Raw genomic sequence first — 22,102 nt, 5'->3', positions numbered from 1 at the left:
CACCCTACCTGCACACCTTTGGACTGTGGGAGGAAACCGGAACACCGAGAAAACCCACGCAGGCACAGAAGGAGAATGTGCAAACTCCATACAGATAGTTGCCCCAATAGTGGAATCAAAGCCGGGTCCCTGGCACTGTGAGGCAATGCTCCTCACCACTGAGCCACCGTGGGCGTGGGTACAGTCCAGCAGAAAACAAAGCAAGCCCACCAACTCTCCCACTGTCAGACTGGGCAGGATCAGTCCTGGGGGTGGCCCACAGCAGCCTCACCGGCAGAATCCGATTGTTGGGAGCGCTGGTGCCCCTGCTGGTGCCTATGCAAGTTGCAGGCCTGGGTGAAGGCCTTCCCGCACTCAGGGCAGCTGAAGGGCCTCTCCCCAGTGTGAACCCGCTGGTGCTTCAGTAAGTCAGAGGAATTGCTGAAGGCCTTTCCGCACTCAGGACAAGCGAATGGCCTCCCCCCGGTGTGGACCCGTCGGTGCATCAGCACGTGGGAGAAATTGCTGAAGGCCTTCCCACACTCGGGGCAACTGAATGGCCTGTCCCTGGTATGGACCCACCGGTGGGTCAGCAGGTTGGAGGCATGGGTGAAGGCCTTCCCACACTCAGGGCAGCTGAAAGGCCTCTCCCCTGTGTGGACCCGCCGGTGGGTCAGCAAGGCGGAGGAATCACTGAACCCCTTCCCGCACACTGGGCAAGTGAATGGCCTCTCCCCTGTGTGGACACTGTGGTGCCTCAGCAGGGAAAAGGCCTGGGTGAAGACCTTCCCACACTTAGGGCAGCTGAAGGGCTTCTCCCCTGTGTGGACCCGTCAGTGGGTCAGCAAGGCGGAGGAACTGCTGAACCCCTTCCCACACTCTGGGCAGGCGAATGGTCTCTCCCCGGTGTGGACCCGTTGGTGCTTCAGTAGGTCAGAGGAATTGCTGAAAGCCTTCCTGCACTCAGGGCAGCTGAAGGGCCTCTCCCCGGTGTGGACCCGTCGGTGCCTCAGCAGGGTGGAGGAACTGCTGAACCCCTTCCCGCACTCTGGGCAGGAGAATGGCCTGACCCCAGTGTGACTGCGCCGATGAGCCTCCAGGACAGACGGGACATGGAAGCCTTTCCCACAGTTGCCACACTTCCAAGGTTTCTCCACGGGGCGGGATTCCTCTGGTTTCTCCATGGCTGAAGCTTCAGCAGCACACAAACACGTGTACAGTCCCTCCCTGCCGTGAATTCCTCTTTCCAGGCTGGATAACTGTTTTAGGTTCCACACTCAGTACGCTGTAACAGTAGGGTCTCTCATTCAGTCCCACTGATGCTGAAAACGTACTGAAACAGGGACCAAAAAAGCTTGCTCCTTCTCACAGAATCTTAGTCAAAACTCGTTCCAGTCCCAATGGACTGAATGACTGTCAAACATTGACTTGAAATTGAGGACAGCAGACGCTGGAGAGTCAGAGTCAAAAAGTGCGGAAAAGCACACCAGGTCAGGCAGCATCTGAGGAGCAGGAGAGTCGGCGGTTTGGGCATAAGCCCTTCATCTGTTGATTTTTAAACTTCAGTTTTCAGATCAAATACTCTGTAAAAAGAGATTACAAAAGTCATCATTGTCACTGAGAAGGTCTATTGCCTTAAAACTTGTCTTTAAACATTTAGACTAAATGAAATGCTGAATTGTAGAACACATTTATTACACTAGAAAATAGACAGCAAGCCTCAGAAAAGGGGGGCATCTTAAAGAATGTAAAAGATAGGGACACCTGGGCTTACCAAGTGATAACAGGATGCTGTAAGACAATTAAGAACGTTTGCCTTAGCATCAGTGAATCTGTATGAACAGGACAGCAAGAGATAACATTCACTACTGTTCCATTGTGAAATTAATGAGTGTTTGATTCTGACCCTGAAACGAAACTCAGTACTATCAAAAACTTTGTAATTAACACTCAGTTGCTGTCAATTCTAATGGTTTCTTATACCCCTTGCAAGCAGGGCAGTCACAGAGAAAATAAATCTTTGCTGTTACAAAACCCTGACTTGAGAGTTCAAAAGGACACTAGAGAGAGACACCATTTTAGTGCTGAGGCTGTTGAATTCAGTAGAAAATTTACTCTTAGTGCTTAGCTGGTATGGATCGAACTGTATCTGACATGTGAGCTGTGCAAGGTTATCTTGTGAACTCTCCAATTAGCTGAGACTGGTACCTCTTTATGAGAGGAGTTTATCTCACTAGCAGGCGCCTAACTCAGCTGTTTTTCCCACCTGACGAATGGCTTTGGGCCTGTTGGAGTGATTAGTCAAGCTTCACAGACCTGTCAATGAGCTTTTCTTCCTTATGAATTATTGTCTTTCACTATTATCTGTCTAATTAAGAACATGCAATTTCTTTTTTCAAAATTTTGTACAAACGAAGCCACTTTGTATCAATACATTGGAGTAGCCTGCTGGGTATTTGAACAGCTGGGAACCTACTCTCCTAGATTATTAGAACCAAGTTAGTTTACCTTATAGGTATCAATGTTATGTTGTCACAGTGATACTATTAGTGAATAAAGGGGATCACTAAAATTACACTAAACTGTCCATAACAGGTTTTTATCCCAGACTTCCAAACAGTACGATTTCCGGGACGAACCAAGAGGGAGGCTTTACAGGTCTGAGTCCACAAGGGATTCCCTGGGCGATCTCAAATCTCCACTTTAACATCAGTCCAGGGTAGAAATTCAGAACAAGCAATTCTTTTTCTGCAGAACAATCTTTTCTTTTGTTATTCCACAAAATTGAAAGCACCATCCCAATCTCTCTCCCCCTATCCATTCTCACTCCACTCTAATTTTCCCGAAGGATGCTAATTCATGATCTTACAGGGCCAAAAAAGTAAAAACATTTCTTTTGAATAACTCTACCTGAAAGTTAACATCTTTCACAATATTGGGATACTGCTCAGTGTGAGCAGATCTGATTTTGGGAAGCAAAGAAAAACTGTATAAATTCAGGATAAAGCTGCAATACAGCGTCTTTAGAAACAACCAGACACCGGGTCAAGGCATTCACACCAACACCAGTGAGAAACTAAACATACAGACATGGCAAACCATCAGTCTTTAATCTTTTAGAATGGGTTGTAGGTATCATTAGTATGTAAATCTCAGAACTTCTTACAAATCAACTTTGAGATAACATAAGTTTTGTAACAAAAGGTGACACCTCAGCTCAGACAATGCATTAAAGGTATGAGGTCACAGTCAGTCTGTATCCCAATTTTGAATCTGACAAGTTCTGTTTCCAAAGTGAAGTTTACAACATATTATATGCATGCATTGACTGCCAGGAGTTTGCACATTTTTTGAATAAAATCAAACGTTTGGATCAGAAATTGGCTAGCTGAAAGAAGACAAGAAGGTGGTGGTTGATGGGAAATGTTCATCCTGGAGTTCAGTTACTAGTGAGGTACCACAAGGATCTGTTTTGGGTCCACTGCTCTTCGTCATTTTATTAATGACCTGGATGAGGGCATAGAAGGTGGGTTTGTAAATTCACGGATGACACTAAAGTCGGTAGAGTTGTGGATACTGACTAAGGATGTTGTCAGTTACAGAGGGACATAGATAAGCTGCAGGGCTGGGCTGAGAGGTGGAAAATGGAGTTTAATGCGGAAAAGTGTGAGGTGATTCACTTTGGAAAGAGCAACAGGAATGCAGAGTGTTGGGCTAATGGTAAGATTCTTGGGAGTGTAGATGAGCAGAGAGATCTTGGTGTCCAAGTACGCAGATCCTTGAAAGTTACCCAGGCTGTTAAGAAGGCATACGGTGTGTTAGCTTTTGTTGGTAGAGGGATTGAGTTTCAGAACCATGAGATCATGCTGCAGCTGTACAAAACTCTGGTGTGGCCAGATTTGGAGTAATGTGTACAGTTCTGGTCACCGCATTATAGAAAGGATGTGGAAGCTTTGGGAAAGGTTCAGAGGAGATTTACTAGGATGTTACCTGGTATGGAGGGAAGGTCTTAGGAGGAAAGGCTGAGGGGCTTGGGGGTGTTTTCGTTCGGGAGAAGAAGGTTGAAAGATGACTTAACTGAGACATAAGATAATCAGAGAGTTAGATTGGTTGGACAGTGAATGCCTTTTTCCTTGGATGGCAATGGCTACCAAGAGGGGATATAACTTTAAATTGAGGGGTGATAGATATAGGACAGATGGTCAGAGGTAGTTTCTTTAGTCAGAGTAGTAGAGGTGTGGAACGTACTGCCTGCAATAGTAGCAGACTCGCCAACTTTAAGGGCATTTACATGGTCATTGGATAGGCATATGGACGAGAATGGAATAGTGTCGGTTAGATGAGCTTCAGATTGGTTCCACAGGTCGGTGCAACATTGAGGGCCGAAGGGTCTGCACTGCGCTGTAATGTTCTATGTATCTATAAATATAATTCTGCAAATACAAATTCACCCTGTACACTTATATGCATGTGTGCGTGCATGAGAGAAAGCAAATGTCTATGTCTGTACTGTTTGTCTCTGTCTGTTTGATAACAAATGCTTTATTTCTGTAAGTGTTGTTATCAATCAGAGTTGGGTACTAATAGTTAGATGTAAGGGAAAGAGAATTCCTCAAGTTGGGTACCATAAGAATCCTGGGAGACCCTTATTTCTGGCTTATTTCCCAATGAACAAACATTAAACACGCTCACCTATTTATTTGTAATTTTGTTTCATTTTTCTTGTTTATTCCCCACGATGAGTCTCTCTGTCTGGATGGTTGACAGGCTGGGGCAATGTGGGTTGCGCCTTGAGTGACTGAATGTTTTATTGTTCTGGAAGGTGGAAAAGGGGGTCAAAGCTTCAGCAAAAACCCAGCAGAGCTGAGGACAGACCAACATCTCACTCTGTGGGAACAGGAAGATCAACAGAGTACAGAGAGATCGACACCTGAAATCCGAGCTGACACCAGACTACCCTGTGATCAGTGCTTTGATTAGCAATGCCAACCATCTACCTTTACTGAGCTTCCCATTAAACTTCTCTGTAAGGAGTCTCAGATCATAATTATTCTCTTCAATGTGTGCAGCCAATTCATTCACTTTTGTTACAATGCAGCACACATTCAGCTTACTTTTAATTTTTGTGATCTTTTGACTCCAGTTTTGATTGCTGGTACGTTTATCCTCCTTGTCCCTTTTTATCATTCTCTAACATTCATTTTCCACATCACCACACTGCTCACTGGCCTTGATTTGGATTGGCAATGCTAAATTGCCCATTGTGCCCAGGGATGTGTTGGTTAGGTGGGTTAGCCAAGGGAAATGCACAGTTCTCGTTTCACATTAATAGAAGCAGGAGTAGGCCATTTGGCCCATCCAGCCTGCTCTGCCATTCATTAAGGTCATCATCTCAGCTCCTCCTATATGCATTGTCCCAACTACCCTTTAATTGTCCCTATAATGCAATAACCCAGCCAACTGTATCCTGAATATACTTAATAAAGCTGCTGCTACTGCTTCCTTGGGCAGAGAATTCCACAGATTCACCACATTCCAGGGAAAGCAGTTCTTCCTCATCTCTGTCCTAAATCTACTCTCCCTAATCCTGAGGCCATGTCCCCCAGTCCTAGTCTAATTCACCAACAGAAACGACAGGGCAGGATATGTGGGGTGGGGGTGGGTCTGGGTGGCATGGTCTTCAGAGGGGTCAGCGTTGCCTTTATGGGCTGAATGGCCTGATTCCACACCTTAGGGCTTCAATAATTTACCAAGGTGGTGTGCGCTCCGGATGACAGCTCCCAGAAACTCCCACTTTCTGCAAATGGAAAGACAAGTTCCCCCCCTGCCCTCTCGTATGTGTGTTCTGTAACTGCTTAATCATTTCGAGTGAATCCAGCCCACACCTCCCGCTGCTGCCTGTAACCTTTACAATGCTGATGAAACAATGCAATACCTGCAGTACTGAAAATTGTAAGGCTTCTAACGATACCAGTTACTGATTCACCGCACCTTCTGATGGACAGCGTTGGAAATACAATGTTGAAGGCTGAATGAAATGAGCAGTTTAAAACAAAAACCCACCTAACCCTTCACTAGGTTCTCCACTCAGCACACTGTCCTTACTGCCAGTAAACCTGAAAGCACGTCATCCCCACAGTGCAATGAATTCCCACTTTTCCACCAGAATTCCAGATGTGCTCCCTCACTCAGTTGCTGTCTCACAAACGAAAGATTTCATTGTAACTTCTGCTCCCAGTCAGGGCAAAACATCTTTGAAAACTCCTCTGGAAGTCTAGTCTTCATAACCACACTTCTACTTCCACTGAAGACAATTAGAGTCATACAGCACAGAAACAGACCCTTCGGCCCAATCAATGGTGCCGACCAGATATCCTTAATTAATCCAGTCCCATTTGCCAGCATTTGGCCCATATCCCTCAAAACCGGGGAATGAGTTTGAGAAATTTATCAGCCATGGTTGAATGGTGGAGCAGACTCGATGCGTTGAATGGCCTAATTTCTGTTCTCATGTCTTATGGTCTCACACAGTGTGACAGAATTGGGAGCAGGGGTAGACCATTTGGTATTTCAAGCCTGCACCAGCACTGAACAGACCATAACTGGATAGGAATATACTTACATCTGGGTGGATAGGTTGAGATGTTTTTCACTGGAATGTAGGAGTTTGAGAGGTGACTTTATAGAGGATTATAAGATCATGAGGGGTATAGATGAGGTGACCAGCAGGTGTCCTTTTCCTAGGGTGGGGGTTTCAAGATGAGGGAGCAAACTTTGAAGGGGAGAGGAGAAAGATTTTAATAAGATATGAGGAGAACCTTTTTTTTAAGAAAGTGGTTTTTGTGTGGAATCAATGTCCAGAGGAAGTGGTGGATGCAGGTACAGTAACAATGTTTAAAAGACATTTTGATAAGTACATGAATAGGAAAGGTTCGGAGGGATATAAGCCAATCACTGGCAAATGGACCAGTTTAATTTGAGAACATAGCATGGACTAGTTGGACTGAAGGGTCTGTTTCTGTGCTGTATGATCCTGCAGCTGTTCTCTAGTGGGGTCTGAAAACCATTTTCTTGTAGATCCAAGATGGCGGTGGTCTGAGTGGTCTGCTGTGTTGGACTCTGTGCCATATCCTATGGCAATGTGGATCTTTACCCCACCTCGTTAACCATCCTTAGGAGAAAAAAATACTAATATAAACTTCGTGAACATCTGGAGCTGCTAAAATTGTGGTTTGACAGCTTTAAGACCAGGATGAAAGCAAATGAAGGAAAGGGGCCAAAAGGAGTGCAGCAGGCAGGGCACTCCCCTACTGCATCGGGGGTGCCTGGAGCCATTGCTCAAACTCCCAGGGTGGCCCCTTTGGATTTAATGGCGTAGCAGCAGTTACTCTCGGAGTTTGGAAAACTCGGAGAAAAGATTGAAGCAGCGGTGGAACCACTATCTGCTACGCTGGAAAAGCACAAGCAGTAAATTCAAATGTTGGCCCGAAGAGACTAGGCAGCAGAGGAGAAGACCGTGGCGGAGGTCTCAGGAGGAAGGATCCAAACGCTGGAAGACCAGATTCGGGTCCTTCAGGAGCAAGTGGACGACCTGGAAAACAAAAGTAGGAGCAAAAGCTTACAGCTCATGGGTCTTCCGGAACGTGAGGAAGGCGAAGACCTCATTGGAATCCTGGAGAAGTGGTTCCTGACGTTCTTGGGGCTGGAGTTGGAGTCGGGCCTGTTGAGTTTGGAGCAGGCCCACTGGATTGCAATGTGCAGGTCAGGACCCACGCCCCCGCACGGTCCTTGTGCGACTCCTGCATTATAAAGAAAAACAGTGAGTGATTGAAACAGCAAGAAGACTGGGTAGAGATCCACAGGCTTTGTGCATTAAAGGCTCAAGAATAATATCTTTTCAGGACTTCTCAGGAGCCAGAATTAAGAAGAGAAAGGGCTTTTGATGAAGTTAAGAGAAAATTAAGGGATCTGAACATTCAATATTCCTTGAGGTCCCTGGCCGTGTTACATTTTGCTCATGGGGGGACGGTATATCATTTTGATTCAGCAGAAAAGGCGAAGGACTTTGTGAATTCTCTGAATTCAAGGACTCAGGTCGGGTTGGGGCCATCGATCCGGACAATGGTACAGTTCTTTCTGTCCCTTCTTTTCTCTCCATTTTTTTTTGTGGTTATCGGCTTTTCCGTACTGCCTTGATGTAAAACCGGAATTATTTGGTATATCGGTCAGTTATGCATTATATTAGGACTTTTGTTTTAACTGCTGTCCTTTTGGTTTTGGTTTGGGGGTGGCTACACCTGTGGTTAGGATGTATGGAGAAGGGGTGTGTGGCGGTGGGGGGGGGGGAAGGGCAGAATGGGCATCCATTTTTAACTCTCAGAATGTAAATAACGTGGTTTTTGTTCATCTGTGACTTGCCTGGGGCTAGGGCACAGCCTCAGTTGGAAGGATCCAAAATGTTAGCTGTGGGCAAGGTGGGGTGGGGTGGTGGGGGAGTGATGATTCGGGTATTCTTCTCCTTTAGCTCTCAGAGTAGAGGAGTGGCTATACTGATAAGAAGGAACCTCCCTTTCCAGGTATTTGAGAAAATTAAGGACGAACTTGGACAGTCCATCATTCTTAAAGCTCAACTACATGGACAAGAGTATGGTGTCCTGAATGTGTATTCCACACCCCCACAACGTGCACCCTCTTACATTTCTAACTGATGCAGTTGCTAAATTAATGAGTCTTGGGGTGCACAGCACGATCATAGGAGGGGATTTTAATCTCCTCATAGATCCTGAGGTAGACAGGGTGACAAGGGGCCTGACATGTATGACTGCACGATCTAAGCAGTTGGTGGACATGATTAGTTTGATTAGTTTCCCTACAGTGTGGAAACGGGCCCTTCGGCCCAACAAGTCCACAATGACCCTCCGAAGAGTAATCCACCCAGACCCATTTCCCTCTGACTAATGCACCTAACACCATGGGTAATTTAGCATGGCCAATTCACCTTACCTGTACATCATTGGACTGTGTGAGGAAACCAGAGCACCCGGAGGAAACCCACGCAGACATGGGGAGAATGTGCAAACTCCACACACAGTCATCCAAGGCCGGAATCAGACCTTGGTCCCTGGTGCTGTGAGGCAGCAGAACTAACCACTGAGCCACCGTGCTGCCCCAGTGTGAGGAGTTGGGGTTAGTGGATGTGTGGAGGCACCTCCACCTGAATGGAAGAGACATTACTTTCTGTTCCAACCCACACAAGTGCCACACACGAGTTGACTGTTTTTTTATGCCATCCGATATTTTGGATAGAACACTGGCTTGTAAAATTGGGAATATCGCTGTCTCAGACCACGTGCCAGTGTATTTAGATGGTAAAATCAAGGGTGGTGGAATGGATGCACGGCACTAGCGCACAGACCCATTCCTGTAAAGGAATGGCAAATTCGTTGAGTACATCAGAAGAAAGTTCAGGGTCTTCTGGGATATCAACTCAAGTAAAGCCAGTAATCCAGCAATACTGTGGGAGGCCACTAAGGCATATTTATGAGGCCGAGTTATTTCGTATTAAACAACTAGAAGGAAGCAGAGGGAGGAGCCAGAAGAGATTCTGAGGAAGTAGATTATATTAGGACTTCACTGGTCAAGCTGCAGCCCTCAGGGTTGCTCTCGACTCATTGCACACACAGGTGGCAAAAAAAGGGTCTCCTTTGCCAAACAAAGATTGTTTGAATTTGGAGAACCTGCCCCTCCCCAGTATAAAGGCAGAACAGTTTTCCCTGTTGAATGCACCTATGACGATACAGGAGGTGCAGGAAACAATAAATCATCTCCAGAGTGGCAACGCACCGGGGTCAGATGGCTTCCCAAGTGAATTCTATAAGGAATTCATAACTGCCACCCCTGAGGATGTATAGCTATTCAGATACACAGGTTTGTCTTCCGCCCTCTCTTAGGGAGGCTAATATCTCCTTCATTTTAAAGAAGGAGAAAGAGCCTGAAGAATGTGCTTCATACAGACCCATTTCACTATTGAATGCAGATTTTAAAATTCTACCCAAGATGCCGGCCCTGAGGTTGCAAAAGGTGTTGCCCTGTATTATGAAAGATTATCAGATGTGTTTTAAGGGCTGTAGCTCCTCCAACAATATCAAGAGGGTACTGAACACAGTGCAGGTATGCCACAAAGATTTATCCTGGGTTCGGTGGTCTCCCTAGACGCAGAAAAGGCGTTTGACCGGATGGAATGGCTGTACTTGTTTGGGGTCCCCGAGCATTTTGGTCTGGGGACAACCTTTGCTAGACGGGTCGTGGTGTTGGACAATGATCCTAAGGCACTAAGTCAGTTAACTTTAATCCTGGGATAGGTAGTGGACAGGGGTGTCCTTTCAACGCTGCTATTTATCTTGGCAATTGAGCCATTAGCTGAGGCTATCAGGAGGGATCCTGAAATAGTGGCGCCAGAGATGGGAATGGGGAAGCATAAGATCACCCAATATGCTGATGACATCCTTTTGTTCTTGGCCAATCTGGAGGAGTCATTTTCTCGATTGATTCAAACAATTAATTTATTTGGCTGTTTTTCGGGCTACAGGATCAACTTTACAAAATCGGAAGCCATGCCGGTGGGGGGATTAGTGGAGGTGCCTGACCTGAAGGATGGAATGCAGTCCCTGTTTAGATGGTCGTCAAAAGGGTTTTTGTATTTGAGAATTTTTATTATTCCTACCTTCCACCAGCTGTAGAGAGCTCCAGCTGTATAAAGCTAACTATGTACAATTACTCGAGAGGATAAAGCAGGATTTGCAGCAGTGGAAGGGATTACCGTTATCATGGTTAGGCCGAATAGCCCTGAATAAAATGAATGTTCTTCCTCGCCTGTTGTCCCCCTTGAGAATGCTCCCGTTGTTGCTACCCAGATGAGTATTACGGAGTATCAATGGTTGGCTCGGTTCTTTTATTTGGTGTCGCAGACGCACCCTAATTAAGTTTACCAAATTGCAGCTCTCGCAGGGTGAGGGAGTGGGGTGATCCTTCTGGACTTGGAGACATCAAATATGCACTTTGTTCCCATATCTGGGTGGCGGAGCATGGGGGTGATTCAGGGTCAATTTTCTTGATGTTGAAGCCTCGCAGTTACATTGTCCCCTAATTACTTATTGATAAGACGAAATCCATGTCCGAGCAGCGTAAGAGTCCAATCATTTTAAATACGGTAAAAACCTGGAGGATAATGAGGCAAGATGAGGGCAATTGGCTTAAGACCTCACCGTTTACCCCATTGGTGGGATCCCAAGGATTTAAACCTGGGGCAATGGACTCCGGCTTTAGGTCATTGGAGAATAAGGGAATCTCCTGCCTGGGAGATTTATTCAAGGGAGAGGTCTTGATGTCATTTAGCCAGCTAAGTCAGAAATATGGATTGTACCTATTCCGGTACTTTCAGATAAGGGTTATATACAGAGAAAGATGATGGTCCCAGCTCAGCTTTACAGGTCAGACGTGGAGAAAAGAGTACTCGATTGGGCTGGTGTTCTTTCAGTCAGTACTTTGCATTATTTACAAAAGGGACATGCCTTAGGGGACATGGAGGGAACCTGTAGGACGTGGAATCAGGAACTCGGAGATGATACTTCATTGGAAGTATGGAAATGAAATATGGGAAAATGTAAGGAAAATTTCAATACGTAACAAAGGACAGGCCATGAAATTGAAGATTTTACACAGGGCTCATAGGGCCCCAGAGAGGCTAAGTTCAAGAGAGGAGTATCACCAGGTTGTGCCAAATGTAAAATTATTATAGGCACTCTCACACACTACTATTGGTCATGTTTTAATGGTCCAGACTTACTGGAGTGCGAGAGTAAGGGAGCCAAAGGACATTCTCAGGATTGAAGTTAAAGTGGATCTGGCATTTCTTCTTCTGGGGTTAGCAAATTTGCCCTCTCTTCAGGAAACATGGGAAGAGACTGTGTAACATTCTTACCCACTATGCAAGGAAGAACGTTTTCATGAAATCGACATTGGAAAAAACCCCAGGTCTTACGGGGTGGCGTCGGCTAGTGATGGCGCAGATCCCCCAAGACTACCACATGAATATGGTGCACCACAGAACAGGGCAGTTTTACAAGACGTGGCAAGCTTTTCTAAATTATATGGATGCAGACTTATCAGCAATATTGATTAGGGCCGTGGTATGCCATGGGAATCAGTTTGGGCACCAGTGGGGCCCTGGGAAGGGAGGCTGGGGGAAAAGAATATGGGGACAATAACGGGAGTTCCCAGGGATGGGAGCCTCAGTGGAGGTGGAGTGAGTGAAATAGAATAAAATAATGTGATGTAATTTATTTTGAATTCAGTTTAATTTTTAAAAAAATTTGGTTGTAGTTTAGTTTAAGCTAAGTAGGTACAGTTGTTCTGGTAGAATAGTAGTTAGTTCATTATTAATAGTATCATGATATGACATTGTTGTACTGCCTCTATCTTTCTGTATTTTGGTATTGTTCTTTTTTGTCTATAGATATTTTTTAAAAGATTTGAAAAAGTTTCTAATAAAATATTTTAAAAAAAACATTTCCTTGCCTTCCCCCAAAACTACTTTTAACATTTAAAAGTCAGATACACTCAGCTTTGAATATATTCAATGACCCCCTAACTGCAGGAAGACATCCCCACTTCTGAACTCAATTCCTCTTGCTAATACACCACTTGCCTTGCTCATTGCTTGCTGCACCTGTCTGACAACTGGCATTGACTGGGATAGAAAGCCTGAGTAGAAGGTAGCTGAAGCACCTTTGTACGTCCACACATCATTCCTGATGAATGGTTTTTGCCCAAAACATTGACTGCCCTGCACCACGGATGCTGCCTGATCTGTTGTGCTTTTCCAGCGCCACATATTTCGACTCCGATCTCGAGCATCTGCAGTTCTCACTTGTTCCACATCTCAATATATCATCATTTAAACAATGTATCTCATTTCTGTTTTTATTTCACAGGAAAGACTATAACTTCACACTGTGTAACTGCATTTGCCATGTGTTTGCCAATTAAGACACAGACCTGAACCAACTTTGCTGCAAGTCAAGAACTGAACTCCAGAATGAAAAAATAAAATGGAAAAGGAGGGTGAGAAAAGAGCGTGTTGTACTCACAGATGTTGGACAGAGGAAAGTTGCAGTCTGATGTGAAGCTCAATCTTCATTCAGAGAGAAAAGAACAGCAAATACAACTAAACAAACTCATGGCCCAACGTCCGCATTCAGAGAAGAAGGGGGATTTCAATGGCAGGAAGACCACACTCCTTCCGGTCTTCTGGCGCTTTTTATTGGTCCATCAAAAGAATGTCGCGTGATGTTTCCGATGGCAGGTAGGAGCATGCGCAGTATTTTGCTGACACCGGTGTACATGCGCGGTGCTTGCTGACACCGAGAAGCATGCGTAGTCTGTCCTGTGGAGGTGTTGGTGTAACCGACAGATTTTCAGTCCAAATGCTGATAGGGGAGAAAAAAAAAAGACTGGTGCCACAAATTTGTTTTCCTGGGACTCAACATTTTATTGTTTTGAATTTTGTCTGGCTGCTCAATTTCGTATGTCTTTTCCCCAGGTTAGAGGAAGTCCAAAACTAGAGGGGCATCGGCTTAGGGTGAGAGGGGAAAGGTTTAAAAGGGACAAAAGGGATAAATTTTCACGCAAGGCATGGTACGTGTGTGGAATGAGCTGCCAGAGGCCGTGTGTCAAGGCTGGTACATTTACAACATGTAAAAGCCTTCTGGATGGGTTCTGGAAAGGCCTGTATATGGATAGGAAGGGTTGGGAGAGATATGAGCCAAATACTGGCAAACAGATCACTAGATTAATTTAGGATATGTGGTCGGTGTGGAGCAAAAGGTTTGTTTCTGTGCTCTGCAATTCTATGACTCTATTTCTACATATTCAGAACCAATTTCACAAGACTAGAAATAGGTCATTCCTTCCTCACAGCCTGTTCTCAACTGTGGCTTAACTGCAAGTTTCAGAAAGATGTCTGCAGTTTTTTTTAAAGCAATTGAATATGCTTTCAGACTTTATTGATGTTTCTAAATACATCATTTTAGCTATTCTCAATGTCTTAAAGATCAGCCGTTTTGCTGGTTCAGTGGTTAGCACTGCTGCCTCACACTGCAAGGAACCGGATTCGATCCCACCATCTGCCGTGTGGTGTGGGATTTGCACATTCCTTTGCCCTCCTTTCAGTGCTCCAGTTTCCGCCCATGGTCGCAAAGATGGGCAGGTTAGGGTGGATTGGCCGTGCTAAATTGCCCCACAATGTGCAGAGATGTGTTATGGGGTGGGATGCTTTTCGGAGGGTCAGTGTGGACTCGATGGGCCGAATGGCCTGCTCCCACACTGTAGGGCTTCTATGATTACAAGAGTTGTCGAAACAGCAATTTTAATTGGTGAAGTATAATACCAGGAGCCAATCTTTAAGCAGTTTTCCATTCATTCACAGAGTGAAATTTTAGAATTGTATCACTCTGAGCTCTACTCCCACCTCAATGTCGATAAATGTCTTTTTATCTGTCCTCAAACAATCAATCTGTCCCTCCTTAACCTTGATTTTTTTTAAAGTTAGCATATTTCTTCCTTTAGATAAACCTTATCAATCAAAACACAAAACAATGTTTCAAACCTAATTAAAGATGTTTTAAATGCTATACGAATCTTCTGGGATCCCCAGTAATCACCCCATATCAGCTGTTATCTTCATCAAATAATCTGACAATTATTGACTGCTATCAACCTCTTCCGTCCCAGGAAATTTCCTTTCTCTGCAAAGTTTGGTTCATGTTGGCAAGTTCAATTTATAATGTTTTATATTCTCAGTATCTGTTTAACGTTCAGTGGGAAAACTGTTTTCAGTCTCACAGTTATACAGTATTCCTCCAAAATGTTTCTGAGGAATGCACTCCTCCCACAAGAGCTGGTGGTTCCACAGTTAAAATGCGATTAACAGCTTGCTTGGTTGTCTTTGCTGTTTCCCCTCTAACTGTTAAAAATGTCTGGTTTTATACCCCAAAACATCAGATCATTTCATTGCTTTGGTGTCATTCCAAACTGTAAAATTCAAGTTCGAAAGGAGTTTGGTATCAGGGGCATACTTTAAACTGATTGGCAGAATTGGAATTTGTTTTTGTTCCATGGCAACACAACTCCAGCTATTTGTTTCAACCAAACGTTACATTTTTAAATCGTTCAGCACACTTTGTGCTTTCAGTCAGTCATTGCTCGTTTCCTCTATGTCAAAAGGTACACTGCACACCTACACCTTCATTACACCATCCAAATGTTTTTTAAATGTTGTAACTATACCTGCGTCTATCACTTCTGGAAGTTCGTTCACTCACAAACTAACATCTGTGTAAAAACGTTATCCCTCAGGTTCCTTTTAAAATCTCTCTCCTCTCACCTTTTAAAAAAAAGTCCCCTAGTTTTTAATTCTCCTTCACTAAGGAACAGACATTTGCTAATCACTTTACCTACAACCTTCATAATTTTGTAAATTTCTGCAAGGTCACCCTCAACCTCCTACACTCCAGTGAAAAAGGTCCAAGCCTCTCCCTATAACCTGAACCCTTCAGTCCAGGCAACATCCTGGGAAAGCTTTTCCACACCCTCTCCAATAGTATTTTTCCTATAACAGGGCGACCAGGACTGTACTCAGTACACTAAAAGTGGCCTCATCAACATCCTGTACAACCTCAACATGACGTCCCAACTCCAACACTCAATGGTGTGAAAAATGAAAGCAAGTGTGCTAAACACCACCTTAACTACCCTGTCTACCGGTGATGAAACCTTCAAAGAACTATGTACCTGAAACTTCCCCTCCACCCGCCCCAAAAAAAACAGGTCTCTCTGTTCTACAACAAGACCCAGGGACCTACCATTTACTGTACAAGTCTTGCCGTTGTTTGTTTTACCAAAATGCAACCCCTCGCTTTTATCCACACGGTCTCTCTCAGGTACACACACAAATACAGCCTTTCACAGGCTTACACTCCATCACACTTACACTTTACCAAGTTAAAAATCACACAACACCAGGTTATAGTCCAACAGGTTTTATTGGAAGCATTAGCGTTCGGAGCACCGCTCCTTCATCAGATGGTTGTGGAGGACACAATTATAAGACGCAGAATTTATAACAAAAGTTTACAGTGTGATGAAGCTGAAATTATACATTGAAAAATACCTTGATTGTTTATTGACTGTTTCATCTGTTCGAATACCATGATAGTTTCACTTTTCTCATATGTAAATCGCAAAACTTATTAAAATTTACATAAGTTACATTTTCAGGTTAACTGTAACAATTGATGTTAGCTAACACCAATTGTTACAGTTAACCTGAGAACATTTAAGAGGCATTTGGATGGGTATATGAACAGGAAGGGTTTGGAAGGATATGGGCAGGGTGCTGGCAGGTGGGAGTGGATTGGGTTGGGATATCTGGTCGGCATGGACAGGTTGGACCGAAGGGTCTGTTTCCATGCTGTACATCTCTATGACTCTATTTACATATGAAAGAAGTGAAACTCTCATGGTTTATGAACAGATGAAAGACTCAACAAACAATCAAGGTATTTTCTATGTACAATTTCAGTTACATCACACTGTAAATTTTTGCTATAAATTCTGTGCCTTACAATTGTGTTCTCCACAACCACCTGATGAAGGAGCGGTGCTCTGAACGCTAATGCTTCCAATTAAACCTATTGGACTATAACCTGGTGTTGTGTGATTTTTAACCTTGTCCACCCCAGTCCAACACCGACATCTCCAAATTATGACACTTTACCAAGCATACAAACACGCACTCTCTTCTGCACACACAAGTCCATGGGGTGAATTCGGATTTTCAGAATTATATTTGCAGATACATTCAGTTTTCCTCAAAAAGTGTGCAATCTGCAGGCGGTGAAGCCATGTCATATTTTATAAATCCCTACTTTGAAAATACAACCAGTCTAACTCAAGATTGGGATACAGACAGACTCAAACCTCACACCTTTAATGCATTGACTGAGCTGAGATGTCACCTCTTTTTATAAAATCTGAAGTTATCTGGAGAATGTGACTTAAAAGTAGTTCTGAGATTTACATATTAATGAACAGAAACTAAAACTGGCCTCATCAACATCCTGTACAACCTCAACATGACGTCCCAACTCCAACATTCAATGGTGTGAAAAATGAAAGCAAGTGTGCTAAACACCGTCCCTGAACCATCCAGACTGACGTAGATTCTAGGAGCAGGGCCTGTCTCTCCTGGATGAGAGGGAGTGTATGAAACCACAGAGAAAGCTGGGACCCACTGGAATTGTATCCCTTCCTCAGTCTCTCTATGTTTTTCCTTAACTTCTGTTTTTCTGACACTTCACCCTTTTCTCGCTCACTCTGTGTCTCTCTTTCTTGTCTTCTACTCCCATCCGTGTGTCCTATGGGTTCAGGGCCTGAAATCCGCCATGTCCTGTTCTCTCCGATTCACGTAATGTTATCTTTTGCAGCTTTCCCGTCTAAGGGCGCACTGTTCTGCACCTCGCCTTCTCATTTCCTTCCCAAAACACTCAACATAAATATTTCACATTGATACACTGGCCCAATGTGCACATTTGAGATGACACACTCGTGGAGGTCTGCGGGGTCTTCTCCTGTTCTCTGTACCCTATGTTGAGGAGGGCAATGCTTGTCACTGGTCACTCAGGTGTCAGAGAAAAGTTTCGAAACAAAAAGGTTAAATTTTCTGCCATTGGAGAGGGCCCGGTTCCTGGACACGGGACAAACGACAGCAGCGAAACAGAATGAGACGCACTTATTCTGGAAATTGTTTGCCTGACCCCATGAAAAGCAGACAACTTCGCAGTTGGAGGGAGAGCAGCAAATAGACCACCCCTGTGCAGGGTTGAATCACCAACCTCCCGGTAAACTGCTGAATGCACAGCCCAACGGTGCGATAGAGAAATGTGACTGCGCCGGCTGCACCATCGCTTAGGGGAGGCTATTAGTGAATTCATAATTCAGCCTCACTGCCTAGAATTACATTAGTCGTCTATAAGTCTTACTTTTCCATAATAAAGCCTGGGACATTCATTGTGGAGAGATGAGATCGAATTGAACTACACACATTGATGAGAGATCGAGCGGGTGGGAATGATCCATTCCCATGCGTAGAGAGATTAATAATCAGGGCCGAAAATAAGGAGCCACTTCAAGAAATATGTCCCTTACGTTAGACATTAATTCAATTCCGAAAACCCTCTGTGGATAAGATTTCCATTTGGGGAACATTTTCCTGACCCCATTAAAAGTGCACAGCTTCGAAGCCAAAGAAGAGCATCAAACACACCGACCCTCGGTGGGCTCGAACCACCAACTTTTCGGTTAATAGCCGAACGCGCTGACCAATTGCGCCACAGAGACAGTCGTAGACCTGGACTGCACCATCGCTTAATGATTTTATAATTCAGCCTCCCCACCAGGAATTACAATTGTCGTCTTATCAGTTTTACTTTTCCATAATCAAGCCTGGGAGATCTCTTGTGGAGATACCGGGGACAGTCTGCAGACACATCCAGTCACGAGGAACTAGCTTTCTTACTCCGGGGCCGTTGCCCTTCCAGCCTTTCAGCGTTTTGCCTGTTCCCGAGTTCTCTCGTTGGCTCGCAGGGGAGGATGGGTTTGAATTCCTGATGTGCAGGAACGACAATTCTTTCAAGGTCTCAGATCAGTTCATGTGCTGAGAACATCAGAGTCAACCTCCCGGCCTCTTCAACAAGGGGACGGTGTCTGGACTGTCTCTGCTCAATCGGACCGGTCATCTTTCATTCTCCTCTAAATCCGCTTCCCAAAGTGTTTCTAAAGGTTCACAAAGCTGGAGACTGGGATTTCTGTTTTGCTTCATGAACATTTGCACATTTTTTACATTTCCTAACTGTCAATATTTTGCCAAATTCTCTTCCCTTGCCTCATGTCCAGGGATGAGGAATTTCCATTCTGGGGAGACATTCCCAAGGTTGAGAATGTTCGCTTTGGAGCAAAGAAGGATAACTGGAGATTTCCTTGGGCTGTTGGTCATGTTGGGAGAAGAAGCGGTGGGAATGGTCAGATTAATGATCAGAAGAACCAATTGCCACTGACCAGAGTCAGTTACCTGAGGACAGGGATTGAAGTTTTTGAATGAAAAGCAGCACTTGTGCCTAATAAACACAGAGAATACTGCAGAAAGCCAACAGGTCGAGCAGCATCTGTGGAAAGGGAAACAGAGCTGACGTTGTGAGTCTGGTACGTTGTTTGTTCAGAACCCGAGTTTCCTGCATGGCAATCAATTCCCAGACATGAGAAAACGGGTCTTTATTGAGACGGGTTTTGTGAAGTTTGAGCGATAATGCAACCAACAGGAAGTCATTTAAAATCGCCAGCGAAGAAAGCATAGCCAGCAGGTTACCACCCTGGGCGGGAGAGCCCCAAAAGATCTCTACGCCAACACCTTAAGTGTTCGGCCACAACTACACGCCCAAAGTTGTGCTCTAAACTTTCTCATGGAATACTTCTAACAGGAAAGGTGAGTATTGGGCTTGTCCTGTCCGCACCATAGCCCCAACGTTTCCTGTTCCCCTGGATTTGATCAGGACAGAGGAGGCTGATGGGAGATCGAATTGAACTAAACACATTGTTGAGAGATAGAGCGGGTGGGAAGGATCCATGCCCATGCGTAGAGAGATTAATAATCAGGGCCGATAATAAGGAGCCACTACAAGAAATTTGGGGTTCATTCAGCAAAGCTAATGTAGAACTGTTCACAGAAAATTGTGATGAAAGTCTCTCGAGTTATTTTGATGAGAAGCGTTGAAATGCGAATACAATCGATAGGATGAACGTAGATTGGTAAATGTATTTGGTGACAGTTCTGTTCTAGCCCTGTGAGCGAAACCTGGATCTGAAGGAGTAGAAGGGACATTAACAACATCGATCTGAAATTGGACACGTGACAAGGAACAGAGCCATCATTAACAGTTGGCTTTTGAACTGGAGAAGGTTTCTCGTTGAATTAGCTTGAGGCTTGAGGTATGCAAGGTCAAGATAATTTAGGTAAAACACGGAAACGGTATCCTCTTTAGCAGACAGTGAAAGGATTACAAGACACAAATTAAACATTTTCGACAAGTGATACAGGGGACTGGGAAGATAAGTATTACACACTGGGAACAACAAAGTTCTGGAGCACAACACTTACATTCAAAGACCGAAAACATCCAGGTCCTGATTAATCAGATTGCATTGTGGTGCTTTTTTTGCAAAACATCCACTTGCGATGTCCTACAAAAGAGTGACAAAACCCATCCCTGTCAGCCCAGGATAGAAAATCCGAAGGGATGAACGCATGCTTATTTTCTGAAGATTCACAGAGCTTAGACTGGGTTTTGGTGATTGTTTCTTTTCCACTCCCAGGAGCCGCAGTGGTTGAGGCGTTGAGTTGGGGAGAATAAAATGTGCCCGTGAGCAGCATGTGGGGCTATTTCAGCTTCCCCTCATCTGACTGCGCTGTGAGTTGACTCCGATGTTCTCAGGGACATTTACTGACGCGAGACAGTGAAAGGATTCTCATTCCCGCAGATCGGGAATTCAAACCGTATGCCGGCTTCAGCACAATAAGAAAGATTAATTGGGGTGTGTGAAGAAGCTGTGAGCTGCATTTCAAACAGGTAGGTGGAGTCAGATGCATCATCCATTGCGCCCCAGCCCTGTGCGTATCTAACAGCACCATGTTGCAGAGTTCTGACGTTAACACGGACATGCGCAGCAATGGGTTCATTCACAAGGTGAACAACCAAAGATAATCACCGTCACTGATTCCCTTCCACAGGCCCAACTTTGTGAAGCAGTATCTTTCACTGGCAAAGGAAACACCCTTGTCCTCAGGTGCCTGCTTCATTTCGATCACGATTTCAAGCACCTCACTGTTCGAGTCTCATTTCCAAACACTTTGCTCATAGCCTCAAAAGAAGCTCTGCGGGTATCGGCTTGCTCCACCCGAACAGGCAGTGGGTTGCAGAATCCCACCAGTCCCAATTTGAGTGAAATATTTTTCCCCCTCCACTTATTTGAATCTTAAAGAAGAAGCCGGGGAACAAGCTCCCTTTCTTTTCGACGACATTTCTCATTTTGTACTCGGAAGGGTTCACACCTGCGTGGGGAAACCGCAATGGATTTCATGTACATCGCAATAACCACTCGGCCCACGAATACAGAACCACACTGACAGCTTGACTTCCCAGTTCTGTCTGCCTGTGGAGCTGAGAAAGAGTGAATCATCACAGAGTTTGTTTGAATCCAATCACTTCACAGTGATTCGAAAGGGTTAAATATCGGCACATGGTGTTTGCAGATATTTAGGTGTTTCACCCCAAAAGATGAAATGAACTTTCAGTTAGAAATTGCAGGAGGAACTCAGCAGGTCAGGCAACATCTGTGGAAAGAGAATCAGAGGCAACATTTCAAAATTCTGTTTTCACCGACAGGTCCTGTCAAACCTGTCGAGTTTCTCTTTTGGTCTGGTCTTCTCAGCATACGCAGTCCCTTACGTGAGACATTAATTCAATTCCGAAACCCCTTCATGGAGAAGAATTCCGCTTGGGGAACATTTTCCTGACCCCATGAAAAGCGCAAACCTTCGAAGCCAAAGAAGGGCAGAGAACACACCACCCCTGGGTGGGCCCGAACCACCAACCTTTCGGTTAACAGCCAAACGCGCTGACCAATTGCGCCACAGAGACAGGCGCTGCCGACGGCTGCACCATCGCTTAGTGATTTTATAATTCAGCCTCCCCGTCTAGAATTACAATTGTCGTCTATCAGTTTTACTTTTCCATAATCAAGCCTGGGAGATCTCTTGTGGAGATACCGGGGACAGTCTGCAGACACATCCATGTCACGAGGAACTAGCTTTCTTACTCCGGGGCCGGCGCCCTTCGAGCCTTTCAGTGTTTGGCCTGTTCCCGAGTTCTCTCCTTGGCTCGGAGGCGAGAAGGAGTTTGAATTCCTGATATGCAGGAACGACAATTCTTTCAATGTCTCAGATCAGTTCATG

The 22,102-nt window shown here is 44.8% G+C and overlaps 1 long non-coding RNA gene, 1 other non-coding gene and 1 pseudogene across 2 annotated transcripts in view; 1 reads left to right on the top strand and 2 right to left on the bottom strand.

Moving 5' to 3' along the window:
* The window catches only part of LOC140460658 (uncharacterized), a 40,687-nt gene extending 35,669 nt beyond the window's left edge, over nucleotides 1-5,018 (top strand). Inside the window, exon 2 of the long non-coding RNA XR_011954264.1 lies at nucleotides 4,802-5,018. This is a non-coding gene — a long non-coding RNA (uncharacterized lncRNA). The remainder of the gene's footprint in view (nucleotides 1-4,801) is intronic.
* LOC140461054 (uncharacterized) lies at nucleotides 240-1,163 on the bottom strand (annotated as a pseudogene).
* Nucleotides 5,019-18,361: 13,343 nt separating the features above from the next.
* trnan-auu (transfer RNA asparagine (anticodon AUU)) lies at nucleotides 18,362-18,435 on the bottom strand. Its single transcript has one exon. It is a non-coding gene; the product is annotated as a tRNA-Asn (tRNA).
* Between the last annotated feature and the right edge of the window lie 3,667 nt (nucleotides 18,436-22,102).

This window comes from Chiloscyllium punctatum, chromosome 36, assembly GCF_047496795.1.
Source record: "Chiloscyllium punctatum isolate Juve2018m chromosome 36, sChiPun1.3, whole genome shotgun sequence".
NCBI lineage: Eukaryota > Metazoa > Chordata > Chondrichthyes > Orectolobiformes > Hemiscylliidae > Chiloscyllium > Chiloscyllium punctatum.
Note: the sequence above shows the minus strand (reverse complement) of the source record. Positions and strands in the feature narration are given on the sequence as shown.